This window comes from Puma concolor, chromosome B4 (assembly GCF_028749965.1).
Source record: "Puma concolor isolate L17-30 chromosome B4, mPumCon1.1.hap2, whole genome shotgun sequence".
Taxonomy (NCBI): domain Eukaryota; kingdom Metazoa; phylum Chordata; class Mammalia; order Carnivora; family Felidae; genus Puma; species Puma concolor.
In genome coordinates this window covers 132,849,171-132,874,259 of record NC_141673.1, presented here as the reverse complement: position 1 = coordinate 132,874,259, position 25,089 = coordinate 132,849,171, and the positions used below count along the sequence as shown (strand labels likewise).

At 52.3% G+C, this 25,089-nt stretch overlaps 1 long non-coding RNA gene across 1 annotated transcript; it reads right to left on the bottom strand.

Annotated features, from left to right (window-relative positions):
• Positions 1-9,048: 9,048 nt before the first annotated feature.
• Positions 9,049-24,905, bottom strand: LOC147579523 (uncharacterized). Its single transcript, XR_015254041.1, has 5 exons — positions 24,353-24,905; positions 21,136-21,325; positions 15,075-15,268; positions 10,985-11,074; positions 9,049-10,809 (listed from the first exon to the last, which is right to left on the bottom strand). It is a non-coding gene; the product is annotated as an uncharacterized LOC147579523 (long non-coding RNA).
• Between the last annotated feature and the right edge of the window lie 184 nt (positions 24,906-25,089).

The window sequence follows — 25,089 nt, the reverse complement described above, 5'->3', positions numbered from 1 at the left end:
ACAAAATTGTGTAAACACACATGTACATACAGACAGGGAGAGATCTTACAGTATATTGTGAGGTAAAACAAATCGACAGAACAATATGGACTATTGATCCGTTTATGTGATTTTTAAAATTTTATGGGCGCATAGATTTTTATATCTATTTACTTACCTACCTATGAGTGTATAGATAAAAGAAGTATATACAATGACTGTTAACGATGCTTGTTCCTGAGGCTGTGGGAGAGTAGGGTTGGGTTGTGGGTGAAAAGGGGCTTTCGCTCTTCCCTCCATGCTTCTGGGGAAAAGTAGTTGAAAACTACGGTGTTAGTTTGCTTCCTTCGCTTTGGGTAATTAAGTTCCAGTCTTGTTGAATTGAACAGAGTTAAATGCCTTGGGAGACCATCCTCTACATACCTATGACTCTAGAATTCCAAATACCCCAGTCAACCCCCCTATCAGAGAGAGAGAGAGAGAGAGAGAGAGAGAGACAGCTGGCTTCATGGTCAGGGAGCCCACTGGGACTGCCACGTTGATGGCATGACCTCTGTGCTTCTGCCTCCTAGAGACCCAGACATGGAGTTCTAGCACAGCCAATCAAAGAAGCTATTGGGTCAAAGAGCTGGGCTTCTAACACCTGAATCCAGCCAAAATGCCCTTGCCCCAGCACGTCTGGCTGAGGCAGGGTGCTACCCATGAGGTTGGGGGGAAACCCCCCTTGGACCCCAGCCCTACCTCCTCCCCACGGGTCTAGGAATCTGGATGGAGGGATCCCCACCACTCCTCTACAGCACCAAGGAGCGTCCTGCTGCTAAGGCATCCGCCAGTTTCCGACGTCCTGGGCTCTCCCAAGTGCGGGTCTGCTGAACACCATTTAGCAAGCTGAATGGATGTGACCTGTGAATTACGCAGCCGCTCAGAAGGATAATTGCTCTGTAATCTAAACCATAATGGGTGTGAGCGCGGGAGAGTCTTCGACAGTGGCCGCCCTGCATGCCTGAGGGTGTCCACAGGCACGGTTCCCTGTGAACGGGTCCCCGGCTGGGCACAGGGGGTGGGGGTGGGGGGTGGTCCCAGGGGAGGGCACCGCAGGGAGAAGGATCCAGGAGGAAGGCTCCACATGCACACTGGTGCAGGGAGCAGACCGAACCCTTCAGAGGCATCATGTCAAGTGAGTGCAAATGAGTAACAGCGCAGATGAGTGGATGAGAGGTGTGTGGGAGACATCTTCACGTCAAGGGTGGCATGAGAGTCTATGGGAGAGACCCAGATCTCCCGCCATGGTCCCTGCGGTCCTCTCGCACTGGATTTCCTGCTGCTGAGGGCCAAGTCACCCTTCGGTCCGACACTCCAGCCGCTGCACACTAACGGGCCTCCTACCGAGTGCGCCACTCAAAGCTTGGCAGACACAGGGGGGCAGCTTGGCGCCTGTGCATGTATGGGCAGGGGCGGCTCTGAGCCCAGCAGGGGCCACAGCGGGGCTGTTACCCGGCCGGCCAGGGAGCTAGGCAGGGACAACAGTGCCACAAACGGCGCCAGGCACCTGCGGATGGGGAGAGCTGGGCCGCGAAGGCCGTGCAGAAGGCTGCAGCGGAATCGTGCCTCTCCACCTTCGGGTCCGCTGGGGGAGGCGGTCAGAGCCCGGACTGGGCATCCTTCTGTCTGTTCCCCGGGCTCGGTGACCAAGGAAGGTCCCCTTCTCATGCCCAAGAAGCCCCTTCTCTGGGGCTTTTGCAGAGGCCGAAGGGTCAGTGGGAAGCATGTGGTAGGGGGAGACTGAGGGGCCGGGGTTCGCCTTGAGGATACCGTGGGTGCCATAGCACTGCACCCCACTTCATGGTGGTTCCACAGACCCCAGGAACAACCTCCCCCATTGCCTCCTCCCCCACAACTCCCCCTCCATCTCTCTGACCCTTCTGCGCCCCAGGCGCCGTCCCCCACCCTGCTCTCTTCTTCTCCAGGACGGTGGAAGGATACCACTTAGCAGGGCCCTGGAGGAGAAAGAGAGGGCGCCGCTCTCCCTCACCTCAACCCCAGCCACTCCGCCACAACCTGCACCCCCGAGGATGCGGAACCCCCTAGCGGTCTCTGGTCCCGCCCATCTGCCACCTGCTTTCCCCACCCGCCCACTGAACCGGAGCTTTTAAAGGAATCAGCTTTAAATGTGGGGGAAACCCCAACCCTCCAAGTAACAAAGAATCGTATAATTACTTTGCAGCTACTTGTCCCTGGTAATTTGATGCTTGTGTTGCTATAATTACACATTCGGTGGAGTTAGACAGTCGCGGCACTTGTGTGGCCCGTCCGTGGCATCTGTTTTCAGATGGAGAGAAAGTCTGACAGGGAGCCTGGTGGCTGGAGGGCCCCAGACCCAGGCTGGGGGGAGGGAGGGGGAAGGCAGGAAGTGCCAGAGCACAGGTGAGGCTGGGGGGAGCCAGGAGGGACTGGGGCGAGCATTTACTGGGCGCCCACGGCGTGGGGGCACGCGGCCCCGATATCTAGAAGCGAACAAGGCCTGTGTGTGACCCTCGTGCCTGGCAGCTCCTAGTGCCCACAGGCTCTGGTCCCCATTCACCTCTGAGGACAGCTCTCACCTGCCCCCCACCTCTCTGCACCTCCAGGGAGGGGACTTCCCACTCCGTCCTCACCAGCCTCCTGCCTCTGCCCTCCACCCGTCCATTCTCCACACAACCTTTAGACCGCCTTCTAAAAAGGCAGGGGCGCCTGGCTGGCTCAGTCGGTTAGGTGCCTCACTCTCGATTTCTGCTCGGGTCATGATCCTACCGTGGAGCCCCGCGTCGGGCTTTGCACTGACACACAGAGCCTGCCTGGGATTCTCTCTCTCCCTCTCTCTCTGCTCCTCCCCCACTCGTGCTCTCTCCCTCTCAAAATAAACTTACATAAAATGTTTTTTTAATTTAAAAAGGTTTTTAATTAAATTATTTTTAATGTTTATTTACTTCTGAGAGAGAGAGACAGAGTGTGAGCAGGGGAGGGGCAGAGAGAGAGAGAGAGAGAGAGGGAGACACAGAATCCGAAGTAGGCTCCAGGCTCCGAGCTGTCAGCACAGAGCCCGACGCAGGCCTCGAACTCACGAACTGGGAGATCATGACCTAAACCGAAGTCAGACACTTAACCAACTGAGCCACCCAGGAGCCCCTTAAAAAAAATTTTTTTAAGGCCATTGGTGCCATTACTTCCTGCCTGGCATTCACTGGCTTAGCACTGGCTTCAGGAGAAAATGCAGGGCCCTGGCGTGCCCCCCGCTCCCACCAAGGTCTGGATGCCCTTGTGGCACCCAGACTAGGAGGGGTGGGGCTTCCTTGTCTTGCCTGGTGGGAGATGAGATGTGCCCACCTATCCAAGTAGACCAGGCGCTTGGCTGAGCCCATACTCGGGTTCCGTCTCACAAACCCCGGCTTAGGGCCAGTCCAGAGCTCAGTGGCCACAATGAGATGGGCAAGAGAGGGCCAGACGGCAGGTGACTTCACCCCCCATCACAGCCTGTGACCCCCTCACCCTGCATCTCCTGACGGCCCAGACCCTAAATCCACTGCCACTCCCTCTTCCCCTCATCTCTGCAGGCCGTCCATCAGGAAATCTAGTGCTGCCCTAAAAGGACCTGCTTCTGACTAGCTGTCACCCCTGCACGGCTGACACCTGTGTCCCCGCCTCCCTGGTCTCCCCCTGAGCGGTCTCCTCCCCTCAGAGCCTTCTTCCGCTCCCCTCACCTGGAGGGGCTCCTGACTCTCCAACCGACCCAGCACTGGGTTCCTTGCTTTCCCAGCTCCTCCCCACCAGGACCTCTGTCAATGTCCCCACACCAGAATGAAAGTTCCACGAGCAGAGGACTCTTCACTGCTTTCTTTCTGGGACATCTTGTCACAGGTTCTTAGTACAGAGGTGCTGCGTGACCTACCGACAGGTCCTGGTTCACAGAACCCTGTCCTGGTTCTATGGAGGGCCTGTCAGGAGTGTACCCGCGGTCAGGGCAACACGGGGTTCGGGGGCTGGCTCCCTCACTGCCTCTCTTCCTTGGACCCTTGAGTTAGGGGGTGGTTTTGTGGAGACATGGCTCTTCAGACAACGACGCAGGAAGAGGGGGCACAAAGGACGGACAGACAGGAGGCGGTGTGCCCGGCGTTTCCGCCTGCAGGTGGACAGCAGGGCAAGAAGGGGGGCTACATGGTCCAGGCGGTTTCTGAATCCAGTCAGAGGGGCGAGCAAGGGCTGCCCCCACACACCCCCCCCCCCAGCACAAAATGTTGGCCTCCTGGGGAGCTGTAGCCCCGGGAAACATGGCTGAGCGGGGCCAAGGACGGCCTGACTGTCACAGATGAGGGCCGAGCAGCGGGGTCTGGAGGGGCTGCCCTGGGGCTCAGGTACAACAGAGCACAAGTTGACAGAGGTCCCAGTGCGGTCTGCTCGGCTACAAGGACCCCTGGTCATGGGGGTGTGTTTTGACCTCGGCAGCCCCGCCCCTCCTCTTTTGTGGGCACTTCTCCTGTTCCTGGGGACACTGTGGGTCCAGCTTGGTGAAGATCTTCCAGTCCCGGCTCAGGAGGGCCCGGGTTCTCTGACAGATGGTTGGCTCTGTCTACGGGAGCCCCTGGCCCCACCCCCAGCCCAGAGTGAGTCACCTTCTTCCTGGGTGAGAGCAGGAAGAGGGGGACACGTTGACCTTTCTGCAGCATTAACTCCCCCCACCCGTCCCACCCCTAACCAGGCCCCGCTGGACCCCAAGGGAGCCTCCACCAATCACCCACCAGCATTCTGGGGGCTCCCTCCAGGGACGCCCCTGCTCCTCTCCCCGGGAAGCCCATCCACGCGTCCAGTCTTTTCTGTAAGAGGAAGAAGGTAACAGCTAGCTGCACCTTAGGGAGAACACATCAGATTCGTTTCCTAGAGCAGCCATAACAAAGCACCACAGACTTAGCGGCTTAAAACAACAGAAATTTCTCTCTCACAGTCCTGGAGGCCAGAAGCCAAAAGTCAAGGAGTCGTCAGGGCCACACTCCTTCCGAAGGCTCTGGGACAGAGTCCTTTCCCGCCTCTTCCAGCATCTGGAGGCTCCTGGCGTTCCGGGGCTCCATCTTCACACGGCCTTCTCCCGTGTCCGTGTGTCCTTTTCCGTCTCCTTGTAAGGACACTCTCATTGGACTTAGGACCCACCCTAACCCAGAAGGATCTCATCTCAATTCTTAACTTACTTCCATCTGCAGAGACCCTATTTCCAAGTGAGGTCAAATTCTGAGGTTCCAGGTGGACACGAACTCGGGAGTGCCACGGTTGGGCCCACTACGGCGACCATGTGCAGGCCTCATGCTAGGTGTTTACCTCATTACCTGACCGACTTCATGGGCCATGGTTCTTATCCTCACTTTCAATAAGGAAACTGAGGCTGGAAGAGAGGGGTTGCCCCAGGCCACACACACACACACACACACACACACACTGGAACTGCCACCAGTGTCCTTGTTTACCCTGCTCTGCTGTGCTGTGGCTAAAATGTGGTGCTTCCCAGGACAGGGGCCACAGCTAGGGAAATGGCCAGGTCCGCCCAGCACTCTCCACTACAGACCTTCCTTGGTCCATATTGGGTGAGGGGCTAAACTGCTGAGTATTATATAAACCCAGACCACAGAGAGGCAGAAACCAGAGAAGCCAGCGCCCAGAGTCAGCCCTCCTCTGCGAGGTAGGTAGGATTATTTCCACAGGAAAGGCTGTGGTCAACCAGGTCTGTTCCTCTGCCGAGGCTAGCGATGACGAAAGGGCGAGTTCAAAGGATCCCTTCATTCAGATAGCGATTGTGTTCAGCTGTATGCAAGCACCGTTTTAAGCCCTGGCTTCTAGGACAAGTTTTAAGCACATGGTCCTTGGAGCTTTGAAGAGGAGTTAGTCAGCTGGTTCCCATGCAGAGAGCACAGATTTGCAGAAAAATAGGAGACAGCAACCCTCTAAGAACCGATGCAGAGATCTGAGGCAAAGAGGCAGAGATGCGGACAGGAAAATGCACCAAGAACACCACACGGTGGCCATTTTTTTGGGGTGGGGGGGAGCCTCTCGGCTGCAGTGATCACGCAGAAGAAAAGTGAAATTAGGCCAGAACTCTCCATGAAAATGACCACTCAAGAACAGAAGGGAACAGCATCTCTGGTTAAGAAAAAAATCAAGTGGTAGGTGTCAGGCCACTTAACTAGGCTCTTCCTCGGTATCCCCAGGGTTCACTTTGAGGATGAATCTCATGTTCCCAGAAGGAAGAATTAAGAGGGTCTCACAGTGATGCAGCCTGGAGAAGGCTTATCTGTGACCAGCTTATCTTGAGGGTGAGCGATGAGGGCCACGGGCCTGGGAATATCTGAAGGGTGAGGGCAAGGGTAGCCTGAGCAGCACCATGGACAGCAGGCAGGCAGTCCCCAGTGCAGACCAGGCTGGGCCACATGCTTGGTGGCACGTTTCTTTGGGTTCTGGTGCTAAAGTGCCCCACAGTCTCTCAGGAAAGTCGGATACCACCTCCTGCATTTCCCGAGGAATAAAGGGAGGCCAAGGTTTGCCCAACAAGTGAACAGCAGAGTCTCATGGATCTTGTCTGGAAGTCTGGGATTGCATGGCGTTGGGGTCAGCCAACCCTCGGGTCTTCCCTGCAGTTTTCCCTCCAGAAGCCAAAGACATTCTTTTTCAATCTTTTTTCTCCTAGAACCCTTCTGTGATCTGACATTCTGATAGATTTTTTTTTAACGTTTATTTATTTTTGAGACAGAGAGAGACAGAGCATGAACGGGGGAGGGACAGAGAGAGAGGGAGACACAGAATCGGAAGCAGGCTCCAGGCTCTGAGCCATCAGCCCAGAGCCCGACGCGGGGCTCGAACTCACGGACCGTGAGATCGTGACCTGAGTTGAAGTCGGATGCTCAACTGACTGAGCCACCCAGGCGCCCCTCTGATAGATTTTTTCAAGACAATTTGGTTCTCCTAGAAGCTCATGCTCTCTGGCCCGCATGTCCTAGGTGCCCAGTAAACATTGCTCAGTAAGTCTGAGTCCTGTCACCATCTCTAACCTCTCCCATCTGCTAATTACTTACTGTGCATTTATCTGTGTGCAGAGTTGCTCACCAGACCATGTGGGGACACAGAGGCCAGGGCATGGTCACTGCCCTCAAGGGGCTTAGACCCCAGGTGGATGGCAAGACCTCCTGTTAGGACAGCGAGCTGGACCCAAGGCAGCATGGGAGAGGCGTCAAATGGGTGACCTGTATAGGAGCTCCTGGCGGTGCTCATGGGAGGAGAGAGTCCGCTGAGCTGGAGTGGTTCTTTCTGCAAGATGCCCAGAGTGGGGAGAATTTGAGCCGACTTTGAATCATGATTTCCAGGGTTTTTTATTTGGAAAAGAAAATAATTTCTTTCTGCTTCAGTGGCCACTCATTTTCCATCTTCTTCACACATCCTCAAGTTGCAAACATTGGGGTGCCCAACACGTGATCACTTAATCTCTCCTAGGGGTCGTCTATACTCACTCATTTGCTGGCCTCGAGTTAAATACCAGCCATACGTGGACAACTCTCACTCTTAAGAGGGAGGCAACTCTCACTCTCACTCTGGAGCCGGGATCTCTCTTCTGAACTACAAACTTGAATATCCAACTGTCTCGTCAACATCTTTCTTGCGACTTCAAATAGGCCTTTCAAACTATTGTCAAAACTCTATCTGATCTTCCCTCAGTTGATCACAACTCCCTCTCTGCAGTTACTCAGCCCAAAAGCCTGAGCACGTGGCTCCCGCCTCTCTTTGCCTTGGATTCAACATCCGATTTGTCAGCATATCGTGGTGGCACCACTTCTTCTCATGCGTCCGCTGTGACCTGAGAACAGAGCTGCCATATTTTCCGCCTGGAGTTCTGTGGTAGCTTCCACTCCTGACTGTGCTGCCCACAGTCTGTATCTCTTCCTCTCTGCCTACCCATCTCAAACCCAATCTTCTGCCATCTTCCCTCTTGCTGACTCCCCGCAGCCACCTTGACCTCCTTGCTGGTCCTCCAGCATGCCACACATGTTCTGCCATAGCTGCTTTCTCAATGTCAAAAATCTCTCTCCCCAGATAGCCTTCCAGTGTTGGCTCAAGTGTCACTGGGGCCCCTCGTAACCAGTCTTTCAGGTGCTGAACCCCTGCACTTTCCATTCCTTATACCACTGGTGCTCTGGAAAATGGTCAACAACTGGTTTCCCAGCCACCACTCATTTCCATGGGGTAAAGCCTCGCATCATGGCCAGTTTCCAGCAAACTATGGCCCGGGTCAAACCTGGCCTGCAGCCTATTTTGTTGAATGTGCTCATTTGATCATGGATTATCTATGGCTGCTCTCAAATTACATGGCAAAGTAGTCATGACACAATCCATAAAGACCATCTGGTCCCTTACAGAGAAAGTTTGCCAACCCCGGACATAGAGGAGTGCCTGGTACAAAGTGGGTTCTCAAGGGACACCTGAGTGGCTCAGTCGGTTAAGTGGCTGACTCTTGATTTCAGCTCAGGTCATGGTCTTGGTGTTCGTGAGTTTGAGCCCCATGTCAGGCTCTGTGCTGACAGCGCAGAGCCTGCTTGGGATTCTCTCTCTCTCTCTCTCTCTCTCTCTCTCTCTCTCTCTCTGCCCCACCCTGCCTCTCTCTCAAAATACATAAATAAACTTAAAAGAATTATTAAAATAAAAAACAAAAAACCCAAGTAGTTTCTCAATAAACATCTGTTGAATGCATGCATGAATGAAAATCACCCCTCCCCCCCAAAAACAATGTGGAGACTTTTGTTCTAATCCTGCTTCGTCCAGTAGTCCCTCCCATTCTACTGAAAGAACAAGATGTTGCCCCTTGTGTTTGAGGAAGGTGAGCCTGAGACAGGACACCTGCTGTGTCTTCCTCCCAAGGATGCCCCAGAGCGTGGAGGAAATACCTGCAGGTCACAGCTGGAGCTGTCTTTTCCCCCAGGGCTGGCACTGAGCCCATTCTGCCTCTTCTGGCCAGTCAAGGCTGGGTACGTTTTATGCAATTGTATCATTTTATCTTCACACAGAACCCTTGCAAGTGCCACTGTTTAATTCCCATTTTAGAGAGAGTAAAACAGAGGCTCCAGAAGTTTAAGCAACGGCCTCAAGGTCACATGGCTAAGGAGTAGCAGAGTGGAATGGGACCCAGCCCACTAGACCCCAGAGCCCTAGACTGTCTCACTTCTGCCCACTTGTGAAACGTTTGCCTCCACTGGGGGGTATGTGACCAAGGGCCCAGCCTTCTTGCTGAAAATAAAGGGACAGACTCAGTGACATTCCAGGGGGACTTCAATTTCCTCACGGGGTGTCATGAATGATTTTTAACAGCGACAACTGCTACAGAACCGAAGTTCATTTCAGCCTGGAATAACGTACCATAAGGTGCTAACAAAACTGAGGGCAGAGGAAGTTGGTCTGTGCAGAGACAGCTGGTTTAATCTATCAGTCCTCGTTGCCCGGCTAGACATCCCACCTGGGTTTTACATTCTCGAAAATTTTGCTGAGGAGGCAACACCCTATTTGCCAGAAGAGAAAGTGGGGTGGGGAAGGGAAAGAGGAAAGTGGTGTCTCCGTTTTCACAGTAACTGGGCTGGCACGGGGCCAGGCTCAAAACTGGGAACACCTGATTCCAAGCTCCTGCCCTCATAATCGGGCTACTTCCCTAGGCGCTGGTTTTAATTCAGTTCAAGGGTAGATCATAAATTAATTTGACGCTGGAATTATAGTAGACACTCAATAAATTATAAAAAACACAGCAATCTGGAGCTGGCAGGGACCCTGGAGGCCACGGGGCTGGCGGTTCTCAGCCATGTGCACATGTGATTCACTCACGGGCCCGGCAGATCAGTCTGGGGGTGGGCCTGGGCATAGAAATATTCGAAAAGCTTCATTTCATACATGAGGATCTGATGCTGGAGATTTTAAGGGTTTTCCTCCATTAGCACAGAGCATGCAGGCATGACCGAGAGACCCAGGCAGGCCTCCCAGGCCAGTGACCTCTGTGCCAGACTCTGTCCAGGCCAGGCAATCTGCTAGTGGAGCAATAGTCGTTGTAGGGGGCTGGTAAAATTGAGCAGATTTGGAATTTTCCTCCAAAGAGCCTTCAAGTTCCCTTAGCCCCATAGTATCCATGTGAGGGAGGGTAGAGACCGACATCATTGCCCCATTTTACTGATCTGGGAGACCGAGGAGCTGAAATTCTAAGTTCTAAGAGGCAGCACAGTCCTATGGTTAATAAGAATGCTGGCTGTGGACACAGACAGACCTGGCTTCCAGGCTGCTTGTGCGCTCCACAGCTATGTGATCTTGGGGAAATCACTGAACCCCTCTGAACTTTGGATTTGTCCTGTGTTAAGCAGGTTATACTGAGTTCTGTGAGTGTGAAGCGGCCTGGCCCACATGGGCACTGCTTAATAAGCATTTGCACCGTTTGGACCGAGGGCTCCCCCATCACTGTGTCAGTTCCCGAAGAGCCGGGAGTGGGGGCGTAGACCATTTATGAAGGAGAAAGCTGAGACCAGAAGTCACAGGACCAGCCTCAGGTGGCACAGGAGGCCGGGTGACGGGTCTGGGACTAGAGCGCAGTCCTAGATACTCCCACCTGGCCCGGAGCTTTACGTAGACGCTTCGGCGGCTTGGGCGTGGAAATGCTCTCCCGGGGCCCCGTTCACGTGAATGTGCTACTTTCAATGAGACCAGAAGATCAGCACTTTGTGGCAACTCCTCTGGGGTGAGCACAGGGAAGAAGGAATCCACCAGCCCAGCAGCCTCCACAATAAACTCAGACCCCTTGAAGAAACGTAATTAAAGTCATGAATCCCGGGAACGGTGGCTGCATCACACGTTCACAGGGTCAGGGGGGCAGGACAGAGAAGAGCTGATTTGCAGGTGAGTTCAAACTGCTTACTTTGGGATTTACAGTCTGGTAAGGGGCCATCCATCACGTTTATGGGGGGACAATCACCTGAGATCACGAGGAGCAGCAGTCTGGGCCACCGTGGAAGGCCAGCCCATCCAGCCCCAGCCGGGCCTCGGGATGATGATAGGACCACCTCTGCAAACAGTGAGAACGAATGGGGCACAGGTCACCAAGGAAATGGAAAAAAATAACAAAAAAAAAAAAAACCACCAAAAAACCAACGACCCATCACCCATTCTCCATGTGTCTCTCTTCCAATAATACCTGTTCACGCTGACTTCACTTCCCCTTACAAGCCACCGTCAGAGACAGTGGAGGAGAATCGGCCAGGGGAGAATAATCAACCAAGGAGAACTTAGGAGAGTAACCCCAGGCTCCCAGCATGGCAGCGGGAGACACAGCCAGTAGCTGGCTGGGTGATGTGCAGTATGCCCCTGGCCCTCTCTGGACCTCACTATCTCTTTCATAAAGTGGCCAGGTTAGACCAAGCTCTGACACTCCATGACTCTGAGATCTCTGGTAGGAGAGCCAGGGGCTCCAGAGCAAGGCTGCCTGCTGGGCTGGGCTGAGCCCTCCACTCTGGCACAAGAAGGGACACGGCACCCTGGGTCCCCACCCGGCCCACAGAGGGTTTGAAGATGAGAACATCATGTACTCCTAGGAAAATTTTTTTTTTTTTTTAGAAACGGGGCTTAGCTTGACCTGGAAGAATGGGGAACCACAGAGGACTTTTGGATCCCGGTGGGGGGCATTTGGATCCTACTCTACAGGGAAGTGGAGACTCTAGGAATTTCTGAGAGCACTGAAAACATCCAGTCTGTGTGTAAGGAAGATTATAGCAGGGAGGCCAAGGGAGAGAGGGTCTGGGCTCCGTGCTTTCCAGGGCAAGGTGTGGGGCCTGGGAGCCTCTTGGATCCCCTCCGTTCAGCCCTGTGTGTTTCTATTCCATTTGAAAACTGGAGCCTCCCCAAAAGCTTATGATTATTATGATTATTATTTAGTCTTTTGCAAAGACTTAGAGGCATGAAAAACAAGGAAGCAAAAGAGCAAAAATCTGTGCATCTGGCCAGAGGGAGTTCTATTTGCCATCCTGAAATCTCTGCTTCTCATTAATTAGAGGAGCCAAGAAATCACCCTTGGAAAACTGGCTTTTCCACCAGTAATGCCAGCTGCTCAACCTTTTGTGGGAATGTGCGGCTGGCCCCTTCTGGAGCCCAAGCCCTGATGGCACCGTGCCCCAGCCACAAGACTGCAATATCCACTTGGTGCCACTCTGGCCTGTTAATTGCTGCGTGAAGAGTGTTCCTCGCTGGACCTTTCTATCTGTGTTCTTCAAAAGCAGGTCCCTCCCCAGCGCTCTCCCCCGGGGGCCAGGCGAGGTGAGCCACCCTCCCTAATGCCAAGCCCTAGCAGCAGCATCTGGTGTCTTGCTCCTCGGCGTCTCCACTCCTGGCCACGCAGAGCAGAGGGATAGCTTGGGAAGCCGCGGAGGCAGGCGACAGAAGAACATGGTAGCCTCCTCTCCGGCTCAGCTGCCCTGGGGTGGTCTGAAAGGGGAGAGCAGGACAGTGTGGCCACCCAGGGTAGCAGGTGACTGTCGGGACTCTGGGCCTGCCAGACAATATCTGGATCTCAGCCCCACATGGACAGGAAAGAGGAGCCCTAGGAATGAGGTTTCCCACAATGGAAGACTGTGATGTTGTGATTTATTGATAAATATAAATTTGGTCTTCGTCCCTGTTCCTGGCACAGAGCTCCTAAAACCCTTGGAAGTTCCTAGGGGGTGAAAGCAATAAAGGTGTCATTGTCATGTTAATGAGGCGACTTTTGGAAAGCACCAAGTTCACCTAAGGTTGGAGGCTGGTCACCAAGGGAGCCAACCATGTGATTGGATGGTTGGAACTTTCAGTCCCTCCACTGACCTCTGGGTCAGGGAGAGGAGCTGGAGATTGGGTCAGTTGCCAAAGGCCAGTGACCTAATCAATCATGCCTATGTAATGAAGCCTTCATAAAAACGCAAAAGGACATGTTCAGGGAGTTTTGGGTTGGTGAACGCATAGAGGAAGCACAGAGCCCTTTCTCCATTCTCTGCCCTGTGCCTCTCTCCCATCTGGCTGTTCCCTTAATATCCTTCATCATAAACCGGGAATCTAGTCAGTAGAATGTTTCTCTGAGTTCTGCGAGCCCCTCCAGCAAGTTCACTGAACCCAAAGCAGGGGTTGTTAGAACCTCTGACCTATATAGCCAGTCAGAAAAGCTGAGTAACAACCTGGACTTGCATGGAGGGAGGGGCGGTCTTGAAGGAGCCAGCCCTCAACCTGTGGGACCTGAGGCTCTCTCTGCAAGCAGACCACGTCAGAACTGAGGTAACTGGTGCTGTGGGGAGAGAACCACACATACATCAACATTAGCTTCAGCATCATAGACAGGAAACAGGGTTGTTTCACCTGAAGAAGAGAAAACAAAGGGACAGACTGCAGGCTTCCTATGAGAAGTGTGGTCACTGCAGGAGGGATCAGAGTGACTCTGTACAATCCTGCGAGGCAGAACCAGGTGCAAGCACCAAAAAGACAAATTTCAGTTCGGTAAAGAAGAGACATTTCCATCGAAGGTGTGTGGCCTGCTTCAGGAGATGGCATTTCCCCGATGAGGGTGCTGGAGGAGCTGGGTAGCAATGCCGGAGGCTTTGGAAGGATGGGCTCTGCCTCATTAGAAGTCATCGGTGCTAACCCAGCCCAGAAGTTGTGCCTGTGCGCAAGATGGAGGGGACAGAAAGAGCACTCGGCTGTAGAGTGGAGTGGGACGGCTTCCACTCCTGGTTCCGCCACCAGTCTGTTGACAATGGGATTTGGCAGCTCACTTGACTTCTCTGAACCTCAGGCTTCTTGTCTACAAGATGGCAGGTCTCAGAGAAGATCAGCTCTGAGTAATTTCCGATTTTAAGTGTGCCCCACCCCAACCCTCACCCTGTCCTATGACCAGAGAGGGGCTGGGCCTGGGCCCTTCAGAAGTGCCAAAGTAATGGAAGAAGTTTTCACAAAGGTAACCCAAGGTCAGGGGGCAGAGCTGGGGGTGCATTGTGCAGACTTTCTACAGCATAATAAGCTCATTTCCACCAGCAGAGCGGCTCTGAATCTCAAATGTGAAAATGATAGGACTTGGGGCAGAAATCACCCCTTGCGATGTGAGATGAATCTGATTGGCTTTAGGAACTTCAAGTAAATACAAGGAAAAGACAGCTGTCACTGGGAGCAGAAGATCACCACTGCTACCCCCTTTCATTCCGCCGAGGAGTAGAATGGTTGCTGTAAGTGGCTCATGGCTGTATCCACAGGCAGTGAAAGCTCACAAGACAGTGGAAAAAACTTGAAATTCCTCAAATTCTGATGGAGGCTGGGGGGGGGGGGAGGAGAATAAGGGGTCTTGGAGAAAGAGGAAGGAGTTAAAGGGGCAGAAAAACTGTGTGGAGAGTAAAGACGTAGCCAGTAAAGCAGAAAGGGTGGCCCAGGGGACACCTATGAGGGGTCATCCCAAAGGTCTGGGCCAAGATGGCCACATTCTTTGATGATATAAGGCACAGGAATTCTAGACCAGGGTGGAGGATTCGGGGTGAGGGTAGGTGTCTAACACCTGATTTTTCCTCTATTCCCACCTCTGAAGTTTAGATCTCTCACCAAAGACCTTAAGATCTATCTGAACATCCTTGGTATCCCCCTGCTCACGTGTGTTTGCTTTAGAGGGATGGTGGCCGAGTTGGTCACAGCTGAGGGTGTGGAGTAGGTCCCAGCTCCAGTCAACCCAAGTAAGAGAATCATCTTGAGCATGGGCCATGAGCCATTGTTAATGGCTAAAAAAAATAACAAGTCCTTTGGGTCCTCTCCTAGCCACACTTTGCTTCATATCCTGGGAGCTAAGGAGCTTGAGAGCCATGAGAAGTGTGGGAGAGGCCACCATCTTGGCTCTCCAAACTTTGATTCAAGGTCCCACTGTGTTAGAATCACGCTGAGGGTCCCACAGAGCTAGAGTGTGAGCCTCTTCTTCTGACCCCACATTTTCAAGCCAAGATATCTTCCAGGAGGGGAGGCAGGTCTGTCGGAGAAAAGAGTCCTGGGAAAAGCCAAGTTAAATTTCTTACCTGCTGGCAGAAAGGGGGTGAAGGGCCCAGAGTCAGAGATGAGACTGGAGAGGCTCCCGGACAAGGCAGTGAAAAGGAGGCAGAGAGTGTCAGCAGGGCCCAGCCAGGAGTTCACTGGAGACGGTCACAGTGTTAACAACAAGCCTCGGGCTTCATGAACCGCCTGAGGGTCCTCCAGAGTCTTCAAGATCATTCTGGGCAGAGGAGGAGAGAGAGAGCAGGCCACAGGTATTTTAAAGAAAGAGAAATGCTACAAGCTCAGGTCTTAGAGACTAAAAGAGAAATAGCACAGAGAGAGAGAGGACAGCAGCTGCCCCAAACAGAGTGGGGGTGGGGGAGCTCCAAACTCCACTCTTAGGACAGGGAGCCAGGCCCGACTCAGGGCACCACCCTCCCATTCTGGTTTCCTACGATATGGATAGTGGGGTATTAAGGGGGTATATGCAGGGCGCATACAGCCTGAGAAATATGCTTGGTGTTGGGGAAGATGTGAGTCAGTCAGAAGATAAGTTAGGGTCACAGGTTGGACAGGTTGGACCAGGCCTCAGTGATGATCAGTGCTTCCCCCACGGCTCCTGTGCCCAGCTCCCCGGCTGGTGGCACCAGAGGGGAGACAGGTGCAAATCAGAGAGGGGGAGACATGCCTCGCTACGCCAGATGTCAGATCCCATGCTGACACCCTTCTCCGGTCATCCCCAAGCAGTGTCTTGCCCCGGGGTCCACTGCGGGACTCCAGAGAGTCCGGCCCCTGATGCAGGTTCAGGATAGACGCCCGGCGAAGTACACTGTGCCGAGCCACGAATTCCAGAGGTGGCACAAGGGTAAGAGAAGTTGTGCTGCACCCCAGCCTGGCAAAGTGGCCCAGGTCATTAGGACAAATGCTCATCCCTCCCAGGTGTTAGCCGTTACTCATAGTTGCATCTCTATCTGGCAACACTGTGGCTTCTGACCTTGGCTATTCATGCCCACAGTTTCCAACTCAACCCAGCCAGTGGGGAAGGCCTCAGGCAGCAGGGCCAGGCAGTGTAGACTCCTGCCGCTCCCAAAGATTTGCCCTCCGTGGACGGAATGTGGGCTTGGAGAACAGGCCCTAGTCGAGGACCGTTGAAAGATCCTAAAGTACTCAAGAGACCGATAATTTAAGGAACCACGTTAAGAACACCCAATTAATGGCATTGTATGGGAATAACCAGTCTGGCTAAAGTGCGGAAGTGTGGTAGGAGGTACCGGACCGCCATGGGCCTCGCACACCAGGTCAAGAGGTGTGAGCTTTTCCTCATCAGCAATGGGAAGACTTCAAAACCAGGCAGGAGCTGGTGGATTCTCCACATGGCCTCCCCTCCACTCTTCCAAGTTGTCCCCAGCCAGCTTTCCAGACCAGTGCTTGGCAAAGAGAGGGTGTTAAAAAAGAATTTTCTGGGGCGCGTGGGTGGCTCAGTCAGTTGAGAGTCTGGTTCCAGCTCAGGTCATGATCTCACAGTTCATGAGTTCGAGCCCCATGTCGGGCTCGTTGCTCTCGGCTCAGAGCCCGCTTCGGATCCTCTACCACTCTCTCTCTCTGCCCCTCCCCTGCTCACACACTCTCTCGCTCTCAAAAATAAACATTAAAAAAAAAAAAAAAAGAATTTCCTGAACGCATTAACGGACAGCATGATATTTATGGGAATCCAAAGGGGTAGAGTCTAATGAGTGTTAAATGTGACACAGCATTTACAACCACCAAATAAAAAGTCATTGATGAAAAAATTTCTTTCAATTATTTCTCTCAGGCAGAGAAATCTCCTTGAAATCAGTGTTTTGAGAAGTTACTTATGGAGAGTGACATAATCATCAGAGACGATCATGTAACCCCCTTTTATAGAAATTGGGTCTGGTTAACCTTGGAAACCTGGAGCGAGGGTTTTGGGGCAGGTTCGGGAGTAGAGGCTGGGGCAAACCCACTGTGTGCTGTGTGAATGAGGAGAGGGCAGCCACCCAGGTCAGGTGCCTCCTGGGGGCAGGGAGATAAAAAAGCACTCAGAGAAAAGGTTTAGAGCCACAAAATATCTCAAAGGTCTTTACATAGTGTGCTGTGATGTAAACCCCCATCTCCCCTACGAGGGTGCCTGCAAATTCTACTATGGAAACAACTGCTGTCATATGAAGGAATGAATAAACACTTTGAGTTCTGCTCCCAAGTTGGTGCAAGACAGAAATAGAGGCTGTTCCCACAAATGCTGGGGCCAGAGGACAAGGGACAGCTGATATCTAGCACCAGTAGGTGGGCCATGGAGTCACCCATTCGAGACGTAGCCTAAGGGACCCTGAAGACATTCCTTGGGAGGAGACAGGGTGATGGATATGAGGTGATGGCAGACACGGATATCCTTCGGGCAGGGCTGGCACAAACCAAAGGCATACTGACCCATAAACCACCAATGCCAGCACCTGCTTGTATCCCCGTTCTATCCGTGTGGGGGTCTGCTTTTTTTTAACGTTTTAATTTTATTTTTGTTTCATTTTCTTTAAGTTTATTTATTTTGAGAAAGAAAGAGACAGCATAAGTGGGGGAGGGGCAGAGAAGGGCAGAAAGAGAGAATCCCAAGCAGGCTCTGCGCTGATGGCACAGAGCCCAATGCGGGGCTCAGACTCACGAAGCAGTGAGATCATGACCTGAGCCAAAACCAAGAGCCTGACACTTAACCGACTGAGCCACCCAGGGGCCACTATGCGGGGGGGGGGGGGGGGGGGGGTCTTTGATTCCCACAAGCCAGCAGGGACACCGGGAGGGCAGGAAACCAATGGGACAACGACTCGAAAGGAAGTTTTGTCGTGGAAAAATAAATAATAGTAGGCTTTCACACCACTCAGTGCTCTGGAAATCCTGTTTGCCCTGTATTGTATTGTATTGTATTTATTTTCGCCCTGTATTTTAAATGTACATTCACTAAAAAAGAAAAACTAAGCTAGATAAAGGGAATCGAGATCCCCCCAGGGGAAGAAGGCTTCCCCTGCTCGCACCCAGCCACCACTCCATTCCGCGACTCTGAGGTCCGTGTGCTCGCCACTCAGATGGAAGGCGGTGATTAAAGCCAGCCTGACCAACACTGCTGCTCAAATTAAACTCCTTAAAAAAGCACAACATTTTCAATAAAAGAGGCCGAGCCCAGCATGCCTTAGTCATTACTGTAGTACTTTTCTTCCAGAAAGATTAACAAATGTGAAATAGAGGGCTGAGAAATTTTGATCAAGCAAAGTGTTTTAAAGGGTTTTATTTCCTCCCTCTTTCATTAAAATCGCACCGCTGCGATTCTATTCTATATATAACATAGATATACACATGCATGCTGTGTCGCTTCTACCCGATGAGGACAATAGGACCCTCCTTGGGAACTAATATCTTCTTTAGGATCTGCTGGGGAAAAGCAACACATATAAAAATATAAATGAAAATGGCCCCAGCTATAACTATATAAAAATGAGTGCTTATTTCCATTGCTAGGATAGCAGCTTTGAACTTGGGAACACAAGAGAAATATACTTATTAGCTCAAAGAAAGCAGATCTGGATTTGGGGATGTGAGTTAGGGGAGGCCAGCAAAAGGAGTGTGGAAGCCCCCTCCAAACGGCTGAGGCCCAGAAGAACTGACCACAGTGCCTTAGTTCCTCCCCAATACTTCCCTTCTCTTAGACTCAGTGAGGGGAGGGAAGGGGAGAGGAGGGGGAAGGGGGAAGGGGGAAGGGGAAGAGAAAACAAAGAGGTAGGGAAGAGAAGGGGAAGGAAGAGAAGGGAAGGGGAGGGGAAGGGAGGGGAGGGGAGGGGAGGGAAGGGAAAACAAAGAGGCAGGGAAGAGAAAGGGAGGGAAGAGAAGAGAAGGGAAGGGGAGGGGAGGGGAGGGGAGGGGAGGGGAGGGGAGGGGAGGGGAGGGAAGGGAAGGGAAGGGAAGGGAAGGGAAGGGAAGGGAAGGGAAGGGAAGGGAAGGGAAGGGAAGGGAAGGGGATGGGGAAGGGGATGGGGAAGGGGATGGGGAAGGGGATGGGGATGGGGATGGGGAAGGGGAAGGGGAAGGGGAGGGAAGAGAGAGGCCAGCAGGGGAGAGAGAAAAAAGCAAAGAGCAGGAAGAAAAGCAAAAGGTCGCAGGTGCCTTTGGTCACAAGGAGAGAAACCAGTTAACACAAGCCTAAGAGACAAAGAGTGACAGACTATAGGGACAGAGTGAGATTCATGGAAATAAATGTGCTTGGGCAGGCCCAAGGGAAGTTCTGAAACAAAGACCTCAAACATCTCCAGAAACGTAGGCCTCCCCGTTTCTTCCTGCTCCCATCCCCTCCTCCTGCACCCTCTTCTCCTGCTCTGTTCCCCTCTCTCTGTAGCTCAGTGCCCTCACCTCTCAGCCCACGCAGCTGGACATGACCTGTGGTAGGCAGATATCCCACACACCAGGGATGTCTGTGTGCAGAAGCCAGCTGGCCATCTCTGAATCCCGGGGCTGAGAATCTGGCCAGGCCCCTGGGCCCATCTCAGTCCAGTGCCAGCAGAAAGGGGTTACGTGATGCACATGTGGGCCAGAGCCCAAGCCCAGAGGGGAGGGATTTCAGGGAGGGGTGGGCTCCTGGGCTAGAGGGATCACCCTAAAGGTGAGGAGAGGGGGTGCTGTGGAAAATGAGAAAGGAAGACCAAAGATTGGTGCCTCTCCCAACCCGAGTTTGAAAGGACAAAATACCGCAAGGGGAAATTGGTTCTACACGGACGTGTGCTGAGGTGTGTGTCACGAAACCTTCTGGAATCCCTCCCTCCTCATCTATCTCACTCAATAGCTACTGAACAGGAACAGCCTGTTGGACGCCCTCTTTGTTCCAGGGAGACCCTAACGGAGAATGAGTCATGGGTGAAGTGTTTTCCTGGCAAAAACCTGCCTTTCGTGCAGTCTCCTCCCCACACCCACCCCAGGCTCCCAAGCCCACCCTGCGGCCCTCTGGCTGCTCTCCCGAAGTCCACCTCCCTTCTGTCAACACCCTCCTCCTAACTGTTCTTTTCCAGCTAGGTTCCTCACCCAAGAGGTGAGTAGGATCTGATTATCAACTCCACACCACCATTCTCTCCTATAATATCTTAAAATTTTGTTCTCATTTAGCTTACTCCAAAACAAAGCGTGCAAAAGATACAGACATAGAAGACCAAGGAATCAGGGCTCTGCGCTGCCATCCTCACACCTGCTCACATCAGCTTGCATGAAGCAGCTGGTTTTCCACTCGGAGGATCACCCCTTCAATACTTTAAAACCAGTTCTCTTGTTTATTCAGCCAGTCATTTCACCCACACTAACTGGTACGTCTTCTAGATACCAGATGGTGCGCTAGACGCTGAATACAGCCATGAGCAGGACAAACACAAGTTTCTTTCAAAAAAATTTAAAAAAAATTTTAATGTTTATTTATTTTTGAGAGAGAAAGAGCATGAGTGGGGGAGGGGCAGAGAGAGAGAGAGAGAGAGAGAGAGAGAGAGAGAGAGAGAGAGGAGACAGAGGATCTGAAGCGGGTTCTGTGCTGACAGCAGAGAACCTGATGTGGGGCTTCCAGCCCACGAGCTTCGAGATCATGACCTGAGCCAAAGTCAGACACTCAACTGACTGAGCCCCCCAGGTGCCCCAGAACAAACACAAGTTTCTACTGTCAGAGAACCCTGAGGACTTGCAAGGACACCAGAAGTTGGCAGGGCAGCTCTCTTCCAAGGCCTCTCCCCTTGGCTTGTAGATTACCGCCTTCTCCCCGTGTCCTCACACGGTCTTCCCTCATCTGTGTCTGTGTCCTCATGGCCTCTTTTTATGAGGACACCAGTCATAATGGGTTAGGGCCCACCTAACGACCTCATTTTAGCTTAAGTACCTCTTTAAAGGCCCTGTCTCCAAATACAGTCACATTCTGGAAGTTAGGGTCCACGGTTCAGCCCCTAAGAGCCTATTACTTGCTGGCCAGGTACCCAATTCTGGAAAGAGTGTTCCAGAAAGAACGCAGCTGGAGAAGAGCAAGTGTGATCACGAAGGATCCAGTATGTCAGGTTAAGTGTTTTCTTTAGACCTTACCTGAAAGGGAAAGTTGAGATCATGGAAGAGTTTCAGGCAGAAGAAGGATGTGACAAACGGCGTGCTAGAAAGATCCTTCCCGTCTGTGGTGGAAAATGAATTAAAGGAACAAGGGTGGATGCTGCCGGCAGTCCAGGCGGCAGATGGAGGTGACTCTAGGTTTGGGTCGCTGCGAGGACGTGAATGCCAGCTGAAAGGACAAGATACAGATGAAGAGGCAGAACAGAGCCCTGGGAAGCACTGATCTTGCAGGACTGCAGAGAGAGGTCAGCAAGGGCCAACCAGGAAGTCGAGAGCAATCTGGGGGTGGGGGGGGGGGTGGGGACCAGAGTGGGTGGTCAGCAAGGGAGGATGGCCAAACAGGTAGGGGCAGAGGGCAGCTGTGGGGATTATTAACTGTCTTGGGGCCACGGTGCCCTGGGTCAGAGCAGTTGCAAGGGAGGGTAGGACTGGAGGCATGATTCCACAGGAAGAGGACGTATATTGTATATTAATCTCATCGGAGACGTGCTACATTCATAAGCCATCCCATCCCTAGGCCTCAAAACTGATGCCATTCCAGGCCGACTTAATCAAACAACCCTAATGGGCACACGACCTGGACTATATTATAGCCAATGTTCAGAGATTTGAGGCTCTAATCGCAGCTTCAAACCTATTGTACTGGAACTGGTTCCGTTCACATATTTCGAAAAACGATCACCATCTCTACCATAAAGTCATTAAGAGGCTATATAAGCATTAACCTTTTAAGTTAAAGATTGAAAGTTTAAATCTCCCCTTAATGATATGCCACCACTAGATACATCAACTTGATTTATCACTCTGATCAGTAATCATTAACGCTATTTACCATATTTCAACCAAAAATCTTGCAAAATTTATATCTGTGAAATCCAGAACCCAAGTCAGCAGTTGCACAGAAACAAACCAACCCTTGAGAAAAGAAAAGAAGGAAAATCTATCCGCCTCTTTCATTACAACAATAATAGGATTACCTATTGTTATTCTAATTATTAGTTATTCTGTTATTCTAATGCTCCTGGCTTGTTCAGGCTAAAGGACAGAGTCACATATGGGAGGCTAAGGAACCCAGTGGAATTTTTTTAAATGTTTATTTATTTTTGAGAGAAAGAGAGAGTGCGAGCTGGGGAGAGGCAGAGAGAGAGGGAGACACAGAATCCGAAGCAGGCTCCGGGCTCCAAGCTGTCAGCACAGAGCCCGACACGGGACTCGAACCCACGAACCATGAGTTCATGACCTGAGCCGGAATCAGACGCTTAAATGAGTGAGCCACCCAGGAGCCCCCCCACCGCCAGTGGAATTCTTTGAGTGGAGAAAGCTTTCAACACACTTAAATGATGTTGGCAAAGAGCCAGTAGAGAAGCACCTTTGGACCCCAAGGAAGCCAGAGGGAACACTGAATTTGGGGAAGAGAAGATCCAACTGCCCCGTTTCAACACAAAAGGAGGAGGAGGAAGGGGACCAAGCGGAAGCTCTAATCAGAGCGACGGACCCCCAGCGAGGTGGTGTATGCAGTAGAGGGATATTTCATGCAGGTCGTGAATGTAAGTGGAATGGATGAATCCATGAGGGATGTACTTGATGGAATGTACATCCACGGCCATGTGGTCTCTAGACCAGCAGACAGGAACCATCCCCTTAGCATACAGAAGTAGGCCATTGAGCTGCTCACAAGCAAGCCAAACTTTTTCTCCAGAACATTTTGAACTAACTATAAAAGCTAGAGGAGGCTGACTAGTTCCCTAAAGCTGCAAAATCACAGAGCATGTAGGAACTGTCGCCTGGGCCTGGATAATTTTAAAGGCCACTATCATGAGCAAAAACAACAGGCAGGACTTCCTTGGAGCAGGTCTTCTCTCCTCCCTCCACCCTCCCTCCGCTTTCCTCCCTCTTCCCCTCTCCTCCCTTCCCTCCCGGCCTCGGGCTGCCCTCAACACCACTTGCAGGTCCTGGATCTGACTACAACGGGACACCCCTACCCTGTGGGCTCTGGGGTCCAGAATAAAGCCCACTAGAATAACTAGACCATTGAGTTTCAAATTAAATCTCCCCCATAGGCCCTTCTTCTCCAGTTACTGGGCTCATTAGAGCTCAGATAATGGAACATCTCCTCCCACTAATGGCCCATGAGAAGTGAAGGAGAGAAACCAGCCCCTCTACAATGTCACTACAGAGAAACGGAGAGAAAAAGGTCACTGACTATAGCCCCAAAGTTTTTAGTGTTTTGGAAGAACTTTCTCCTGACCATGGGAGATCTGGAGCATGAAGAATGGCTTTGCCAGGGCGTGGTGGTTGTAAACAGACTAGACATTCATTTGTGCATCCTTGTGACTAAGCCAGAGTTCTGGAATTTGTCATTCCAGAAGGTTCCATGGCTAATCTCATGGGTAGGGAGGGGACACGTGTGATCGATGGAGCCAGAAGAGGCTTTTAGAAGCTGTGGGGGCTGCTTGTCAGGAAAAGGGAAGACTGCTCGCCACAGCCTGGTTTGTGCTGATTTGTCCCACGTGAAACACAGGGTCTGAGCAAGGACTCTGTTTACAGGGACGGGGAAGGATTTGACAGTGACCGTGTAACTGGGATACGGACGTTCACCAAGATGCTGTGAGCATTCGGCCATGTGTGCCAAACAGACTCCTATGCGTCTGCAGCTGCTAGAAAGTGGTGAATGTTCTGGGTTTGGAGTACTCGCTAACCAGGGCTCCACCATGACCTCTGCCAGGGGCCATGAGAAAACGGAACACCCCCTATTGCCCACCAGTCTGACCCCGAGCTCCAGCCCCCGCCAATCATGTTTCATGGCTTAGAAGTCAGCTGATTTTAAGAAAGTGCTACCTGATGGGGCGCCTGGGTGGCGCAGTCGGTTAAGCGTCCGACTTCAGCCAGGTCACGATCTCGCGGTCCGGGAGTTCGAGCCCCGCGTCGGGCTCTGGGCGGATGGCTCAGAGCCTGGAGCCTGTTTCCGATTCTGTGTCTCCCTCTCTCTCTGCCCCTCCCCCGTTCATGCTCTGTCTCTCTCTGTCCCAAAAATAAATAAACATTGAAAAAAAAAAATTTAAAAAAAAAAAAAAGAAAGTGCTACCTGATAAAGCAAAGGAATTAAATTCCAGGCCCAAGAAAGCTATGAGCAGCCCCTAACTGCATGCGGACTGGCAAGATTTCCCCGAAAGGACAGCAGCAGAGAGGTTCTTACCACAAACGAGAAGTGTTATCAAGTGCCTTACACACATAAAGCGGATCGTCTCTAACTGGTCCCTCGAAAGTCACTCACACTAAAACAAATGGAAACAAAGAGACCCACAGTTGCGGGCCTTCCCGACCCACCAGGCTGGGAGTCATTTCGTGCAGGTGGTGATGTCAGCAAGGGAATGGGGACCCCCTAGAGCAAGTTCCCCTTTAGTCCCTGAAGGTCTGTGGGTCTGAGGTACAGTCTCCTGTCTGGGGCACAAGCAACGCAATGACCCAGCTCAGTCTCCTCCCTCCTAGTGTCCCATCCATCACAAAACCTGCACAGGGAGGAAAGGGGATGTGTGGGGTGTGGGGGCTGCTAGTGGGACACGGAAGTTTCACAGCCTATGGCCTTGGCCAGCTCTGTCGCACGCTGGGGGACACAGAGCATCACCACGGAAACCAGAGGAAACACAAGTAGGGCTCAGGAGGCCCCCGGGACTCGGAGAGCTCTCCTACTGAGACACCCCAGCAGACCCCTTTACAGCCCGCCAGGCAGGGAAAGGGGGGTCACCAAGAGGAAACTCTGCCAAGACTTCCTGCTCCTGCACCCTGGCCCCCCAACTCACACTCTCTGTGTCCCCGTGGCCTCCTACTCCCTCTTCTCCCAAGTCCCTGGGCCCCCGTCACTCATCTTAGAGGAAGTGACCGATTGATAAATCATCTGTAAGACAATATGGAAAGGCTACTATTTGCTGGGCA